A 7,878-nucleotide genomic window follows, 5' to 3' on the forward strand; every position below is an offset into this window, starting at 1 on the left:
AGTACACAACGATGCGAAGTACCTCAAAGTATAGCGTTCAATGTTGAGCACAGTATATTACTATTGTAAAATATAATTGAAAATGGAGAATATTTATCCATACCACTTAGAGAAAACTAGAATAGATGCCCAATTGCTACAGATTAAAATTTCGAAGCTCCCTTTGTTGACTGCTGCCACAGCAACTCGTTTCAGCATGCCTGAACTGGGCAAACTAGAGTGGTTAGAACAGCGATACCAGCTTCTGAGAACGAGTGTCTAGACATACAGGACGCTGTATAACTCGATACTAATCTATGTGTGAGAAGCTTTAAACTCATCTCGATCAAATGTATGAAATTGGGTACGGCATAAGTCACTGTCAATGTATGTGTGAGAAGCTTTCATCTTATTTCAAATGTATGAAATAGGACGCTGTATAACTCACTATTAATGTAGGTGTGAGAAGCTTTAAACTCATCTTAAATGTATGAAGCAAAACGCTGTATTACTCGCTACTAATGTACGTATGAGAAGCTTTAAACTTATTTCAAATTTACGCCTTAAGACACTTTTTAACCAGGCAATAAATGTATATTCTCTATGGTGAAGTAAATTGTGCCGTGCATCGTCTTGATTTTCACTGTAATACGGTATACTGTATTACGAAGCCCTATAATGCTGTGTTAGATGCACAATTCATGGAGGGCTTGGTGCAGTGGTGTGCAGTGCAGGACTTGGTGCAGTGGTGTGCAGTGCACCGCGATGCAGGGCTTGGTGCAGTGGTGTGCAGTGCACCGCGGTGCAGGGCTNGCTCACTCTTCACTCTGTCTCCTGGAGGCATGAGATGCGCTCACTCTTCACTCTGTCTCCTGGAGGCATGAGATGCGCTCACTCTTCACTCTGTCTCCTGGAGGCATGAGATGCGCTCACTCTTCACTCTGTCTCCTGGAGGCATGAGATGCGCTCACTCTTCACTCTGTCTCCTGGAGGCATGAGATGCGCTCACTCTTCACTCTGTCTCCTGGAGGCATGAGATGCGCTCACTCTTCACTCTGTCTCCTGGAGGCATGAGATGCGCTCACTCTTCACTCTGTCTCCTGGAGGCATGAGATGCGCTCACTCTTCACTCTGTCTCCTGGAGGCATGAGATGCGCTCACTCTTCACTCTGTCTCCTGGAGGCATGAGATGCGCTCACTCTTCACTCTGTCTCCTGGAGGCATGAGATGCGCTCACTCTTCACTCTGTCTCCTGGAGGCATGAGATGCGCTCACTCTTCACTCTGTCTTCTGGACGCATGAGATGCGCTCACTCTTCACTCTGTCTCCTGGAGGCATTAGATGCGCTCACTCTTCACTCTGTCTCCTGGAGGCATTAGATGCGCTCACTCTTCACTCTGTCTCCTGGAGGCATGAGATGCGCTCACTCTTCACTCTGTCACCTGGAGGCATGAGATGCGCTCACTCTTCACTCTGTCTCCTGGAGGCATGAGATGCGCTCACTCTTCACTCTGTCTCCTGGACGCATGAGAAGTACTCACTCTACACTCTGTCTCTACCAAGTGTCTCATTCTATCTTTACTCATTAGAGAGTCGTTTCAGCTTTATTTTTTCTAATTTTATGAGACCTATAATATTTCATTGAAAAAGGCTTACGAAGTAATTTTAAAAATCATTCATCTTCGAAATGGATCACTACAGTTTCCAGAATATTAAATTTAAAAAGACTCTCACTGGAATGGTTCACTTCAGTTCACTCTTCAATGGTTCACTCTCACTTCACAGAAGTGTATAATTTTAAAGGCCGTTACTTTTGTTCCCAAAAAAGTATATTTAAAAAGACCCTCGCTGAAACAGATCACGTCGGTTCTCAGAAGAAGCCGTCGTAAAGGTGAAGAAGTAGGTAAAGACCGTCGATGAAAAAAATCGCCTAAGTTCTCTGAAAAGTATAATTGTAAAGAAATTAGCTGGAATAGATCACTTCAGTTCTCTGATGAGTATAATTGTAAAGACAGTAGCTGGAATGGATCACTTCAGTTTGAAGATTAAATTCCTGGAGGTTCAAAGCACAGTCTTGAGGCACCGGCTGACTGCTGATTAAATCCTATAGGCTTACTCTAATGAGAACCTCGTATGTTTAACAATGGAAAATTGCCATAATTGCTTATCTCTTGAGGCAATAACCTCTTAATTCAGCCTCGCTGTTGAGTCCGTTGATGATGACCCTGGTAAGGAAGTTTATGATAAAGTAGAAAGATCGCGTCAGAGGATATATAGTCATGAAGTGAAAATAGATTTTACGATGAAATCAAGTTGATAAGGTAGAAACATGAATAAAATACTCATTCCAAAGCTTGAACAAGGCAATTCAAACCTGATTGTTGTGCCTCATCAATAATTTATATTATTGGTGCAGAGGACATTATAGGCGTTGGCATGCAGGAACCATGCAACGCTGCCTCGCCGGATGAGCATGACTGGCCAAGTGGATGTCCTTTCCGTCTCCTCAATTCGGGAGCTTCAAAGCGGTGACAGCAGCGACGACGTTTCCATGCATTAACCATTGTACTCGCTTGCGTGGACCTTCGTGAAGTGGGGAGCTGGTCACGCACAGTCTGCTGGCTGTGCTGCGTTGAATGGTGTGCTGGTCACGCACAGTCTGCTGGCTGTGCTGCGTTGAATGGTGTGCTGGTCACGCACAGTCGGCTGGCTGTGTTCATGAAGTGGGAAGCAGTTCGCGCATATTTATCTACTTAACGTAATCAGTAACGGGTTTCGTTCGATGAATGCGTTCCTGGTTTCATGACACACTACTATTTCAGTATTATTCCTATTGCTGTTTTTATATTGAGTTAAATTTATAAAGCCGTTAGACTTCAGAATCCCGAACTTTACAAGAGACCAGAAAACCATTGAACTTGTGGATCAGAGTGCGAAATAGTAGACCTACATGAGAAACTTGCTGCTCTAGGAGGACTGCATGAACGCTAGAAGAAGAATGAATCATGAACACTCTAGAAAAGTCAAATGAGGCTTTCTCCAGAGACCGCTATTACTTTCTTCTCTTTCGGTCTAAATTAACTCCGTAGCGCACTAGCGATGCCGAGAGTAAAAGAATTCGCCAGTAAATTGCATTGAATTAAATGCAGTACGTCAATACCTATTTAAAATGCAACGTTGAAATTGATAATACCGTCAGGAAATGGAAAAATCTCGGCGATTTTTTCAACTCTGATAAATAAACGATCCTAACTTCTAATAATTGATAGTCCTTAAAAGCCATGTGTAAAATAAAGAAATGCATCGAAGCATTTTATGCAGTCAAGGCGTCCATTAAAGACGCTGGCAGGCGAGCGTGCAGGAACACATTGACTAGGCCCTACAATAGGCCTAGGAGGATAAGAGCAATCATTTATCTATACGCCATGTCAGCGTTGCCGGGAGATGGACCAGACACTTGCCATCGATCATTCATGAGCCTGCAGCGCCAAAAACGAAATTGTCCGTTGAAAGCTAACGGCTCCGCCAACGAACATCTCGGCCGATGTGATGGCCGCTATAGGCGGCTGTGTCTGATCAGACTCAGCTACTTGCTGCTACTGCGCTTCAGTGCTGCTAATTTTGGAGCAATCGTTGATGCTAAACTTGATTATGATGATGATACTCATTAGTGTTGCTGTTTTAGTTGCTTCTTATCAAGGCTTACAGAGCTGTTGCGTGTGATTTGGCTGATCCAACTGGCTGGCTGTTGATTTTGTTCGTGCCGATGTCGCTTCCTTCGATACTTCATTTTCCCAAATCGCTATTAGTTTAAATTGGATTACTTGTCTTCATGAGATACATACCTGCCTAATGTGTTTAATTCCTCACTTCTTGATTAGGGTTGAAAATAGAACATTGATCATATGTGATCCGAAAATAAATAATTTCTCTTCTATATTTCTCTTCGAAAATAAATAATTTCTTAATCCAGTTTCCATTTGATAAAACTGTCGCAAAGTTCATCATACGTATAGTCTTTCAAGAAATGAATATAAGTGGAATTATTTCCGACAAACACTCTTCAAGCATTATATATTGAAGGAAGTAAACGACGAGCTTTAAACAAATATAGGAAAGAGCCGAGGCACGAGCAAGACGCGAGGGCCACAATAATGGCATTAGGGCCAAGGTTGGCAGAGAAGGAGCAGCTGNACATCGTCGTGGCCTCGGCTGAACATCGTCGTGGCCTCGGCCGAACATTGTCGTGGCCTCGGCCGAAAATCGTCGTGGCCACGGCCGAACATCGTCGTGGCCTCGGCTAAACATCGTCGTGGCCTCGGCCGAAAATCGTTGTGGCCTCGACCGAACATCGTCGCGGCCTCGGCCGAACATCGTCCTTTGCAAAGCCGGCTATTAGACTTGCTATATTCGCGATAGAGAGAGTCTGTGGTGCCGTTTCTTCCAAGGGACACACTAAATTCCTATTCGGCTATGGCCTGGTCAACGGGTGTTTGTTGACATTGTTCTTAGTAGGCTTTTGTAATAACTAAGTGAAACTCAAGCAGATTTTTTTGAGCTTTTTTGTGATGATTTTGGTTCATGCATCAGTAGTAAATTATAAGCGTGCGCCTTGGAGAAGTTTGCGGCAGTATATATTTAATTCTCACTTCATCATGTTCTCTATGTTTCCGACAAGTTTAACTTATTAATTGTCAAGAATGATGAATTTATTTTAATGAATTTAATAATTTAAAGAACTAATCATTTATTTCATTCAATAACCAGACAAAAATATTATTATTGCATAAAGAATGTAATGAATATGATTAATTTTCAGATTTTATTTCTTTGTCGTTGTTTTTCTTTACTCATAATGAGAATCTGGCGTTCAATTGAACATTACACCTCAACTCATCGTTCAAGTCTCGAACTTTATTTATAAAAACAATTGCATCTATTTTCTTGCCGTTTCGTTGCCCAAAACAAACAAATGAAGGAAACTGCGGACGGTAAAGACGTGAGTTCAGGCTGCTGTCGTTAGCATCTTGCAGTTTAGATGTTTAGTGCCTCGTCAAAAGCCTTATAACGTTTGGACGGCGGTAGGAATAGGACTAACATACATGGTAGTCAACAGACGAGGTTAGTTTCCGCTCTAGTCCTAAAAGCAGCAGCCTTAATAAGTAGCGTCATAACAACTGAGCGTCCATGCAAATTAGCAGCAAAATGCCACAAACATTGCGTTTGATAAAAAATATGTCATATTGGATAGTTTTTACTATTTTTAATTTGAAGCCTTATAGTTGTTAAAAAAGTTGTGGAAATTCCCGCATGACGGTTTGAAAATAATTAATGCTTCTTGATCATATTCAAGCATCAAGAAATGGGTTTAGACAAAGCCTTTTTAAATATTTACTTCCACAAATCAGAATTAATGTTAAAGTGTATCAGTTTTAGTATTTTTCGAAATTCTAACTGTGCAAACGAACTAGATCTGATCTCCGCTTGCAGTAAGCTATTCAAGAGACTCCAAGTCACGCGTGCTAGCGATAAAAGTGCATGGCAGGAAAAATTATTCGAAGCATGACTACAATGAGCCCTGTATCTGCAAAAAATCTCAACATTCTACGATAAGGTTTTTTAACCCTCTACCGCCTGACATTGTAGCTGCGCTATGCTTTCGTCTTTTGTTGACCAGGTTCCCGCTGTTAACGTGAGGAGGTCGTCGCATCCGCTGCGGGTCTTTTTAATGATCAGCATGGGGTGGTGACTATAACCTCGTGTTGCTTGAATTTTTGGAAATAATTCAGTAATTTTATTAAGATGCAAGCTGAAATTCGTTCCTCTTACTAGATTACCGTAGCAGTGATTCATGATCTCTTTGAGTGGCGGGTAAGCCTATGCATCTTGTGAATATATGGTACACGACCTTACTATTACCTTGGTTTATAGTTCTATACTGTTTATTTGCACATTTCTAACGTGTGGAGATGCACAGGATAAATACTGGCAAACATCCCCCGTTCGATTGTAATATTGTGGAACAGCTTAGTTGGACTATAATATAAAGCCTATTTTGTGTGTATTTGATGGATATTCCAGGTGGACGTGGGCACCAGGTTTACCTTCGAGCTCGAGGGTCAGAGCACTTCGGATTAGCTCCTTATTTGAAATTCCCTCGGTAACAGAAGATTTGAAGCGAATTATCTTCACCTGAGGACGAACCCTGTATTAGTGTGATCTGGAAGTCCTCGCTTTCCGTGATTTGACGTGCAGACCAATTTGTCAACTGTGGTATTGGTCCTCATAACGCAAATGGTTATCCCTGCTTTTCGTGTAATCAATTTTGCTATGGGTCATCCGTTCGTTTATGTATTGAGTTAGGTTTCCGGTAAGAAGGGCTTTTTTGTGTGCACCTGTTAGCATGTCTTGTCTATAGGGACCAATATGTTGCTCGAGGCAAGCTAGGGTTGAGCTATTTTGAAGTTCCCAATACAGCTATGCAGCTCTAGTTAGTGAAAAGTCTCTCCTTATCACTATCGCGTCTATGATATAGACAGATAGCATATATATGTTGTAAGCTCTCCCGCAACAACATGAGTAAACGGAGCAATATTGTTACACAAGCCTACTCATAAAAGATACGTTCTAGTGAGCGCAAAATAACTTACACTGATGGTTGCCGCCACGCGCGACCACTTTAAAATGTTCTCTGTTGCGTACAAACGTCCTCAAGTTGTTACACTCAATAGTTTACGTAAAATTTAATTTTAAAGTTGTGTTCCCGGAGAGTGACAGACGGCAATATAGGGTTAAGAGATCGATCGGTAATGGTAGTAAAAAACTGTTGCAAGAGCTTTTTTTCATTGCATTGCCACATTGACTTCTGGTATAAGAGGTTTTACAGGTTTGAGCACTACGTTTCCATACATGTTTTTAAACGCATTGCCGCAGTGATCCCGTTAGAGCCCATTACGCTGGCTGTAAATTGCCGCACTGGGCCAGTTAGAGCCCATTACACTGGCAGTATCCTGACTACACGCATTGACGCAGTGGGCTAGTTAGAGCCCATTACACTGACAGTATCCTGACTACACGCATTGACGCAGTGGGCTAGTTAGAGCCCATTATACTGGCAGTATCCTGTCTACCGGCGGTACAGGGCAGGCAACGCTCGCTTGACTGTAGAGGTGTCAGTAAACCCCGTTGTAGACTAGCACTTATGTCGCCTCATAAGGCAATGTTTGGGAACAAACCATAACACGGCAGGATGTTAGTTGTGATTCTTTTTCGCACTATCTTAGAAGTAGTATACCTACAAAATGCAAAAGAAATAGCTCCATCATTTTACATCAGAACTCGCATTGGTCTAATAAAATTAACTCTCTCTGAAATAATTTTAGTACTTTGATTAAGTGTAGAATGATGATTCAACGGTACAAAAATATTTTGACCAGATTTAGATCCTCGTTGGTCAACTTGAAATATATTTCAAGATTGTCGATCCTGTAAATCCAATTCAAAATAATTTGATCCCTGTTCATAACCAATAACATTTTTAAAGCAAAATATTTGACTAATTTTTTGACACCTACGTATATTGCATTAAGAACGGCAGCTCCCGTACACATGCAGTCAACTTAACTAAAATGAGACGATAACATAATAATACAGCCAAACAATGAACCAATCACAGCAAGATCAGTACACTCTCGTATCACCAAACTTTGATGTTGCAGGGTCTGCTCTCTGAGAAAAGTTAGAGCAATATTATAGCAGGCCCTGCAGCTACCACTCGTACGTCACGCGTAATTCTCAAACTGTTTCAATAAGGGATGAACAGCCTACCTCAATAAGGAATAAACAGCCTACCCTCAATAAGGGATGAACAGCCTGCATGACCTCGTTCATTGTTTACCG

At 41.7% G+C, this 7,878-nt stretch overlaps 1 long non-coding RNA gene across 1 annotated transcript; it reads left to right on the forward strand.

Annotated features, from left to right (window-relative positions):
• The first annotated feature begins 5,731 nt into the window (after positions 1-5,731).
• LOC125178637 lies at positions 5,732-6,483 on the forward strand. The gene is made up of 2 exons (XR_007156973.1): positions 5,732-5,850; positions 6,061-6,483. It is a non-coding gene; the product is annotated as an uncharacterized LOC125178637 (long non-coding RNA).
• Positions 6,484-7,878: the final 1,395 nt, after the last annotated feature.

This window comes from Hyalella azteca, unplaced genomic scaffold (genome assembly GCF_000764305.2).
Source record: "Hyalella azteca isolate HAZT.00-mixed unplaced genomic scaffold, Hazt_2.0.2 contig11485, whole genome shotgun sequence".
NCBI classification, from domain to species: domain Eukaryota; kingdom Metazoa; phylum Arthropoda; class Malacostraca; order Amphipoda; family Hyalellidae; genus Hyalella; species Hyalella azteca.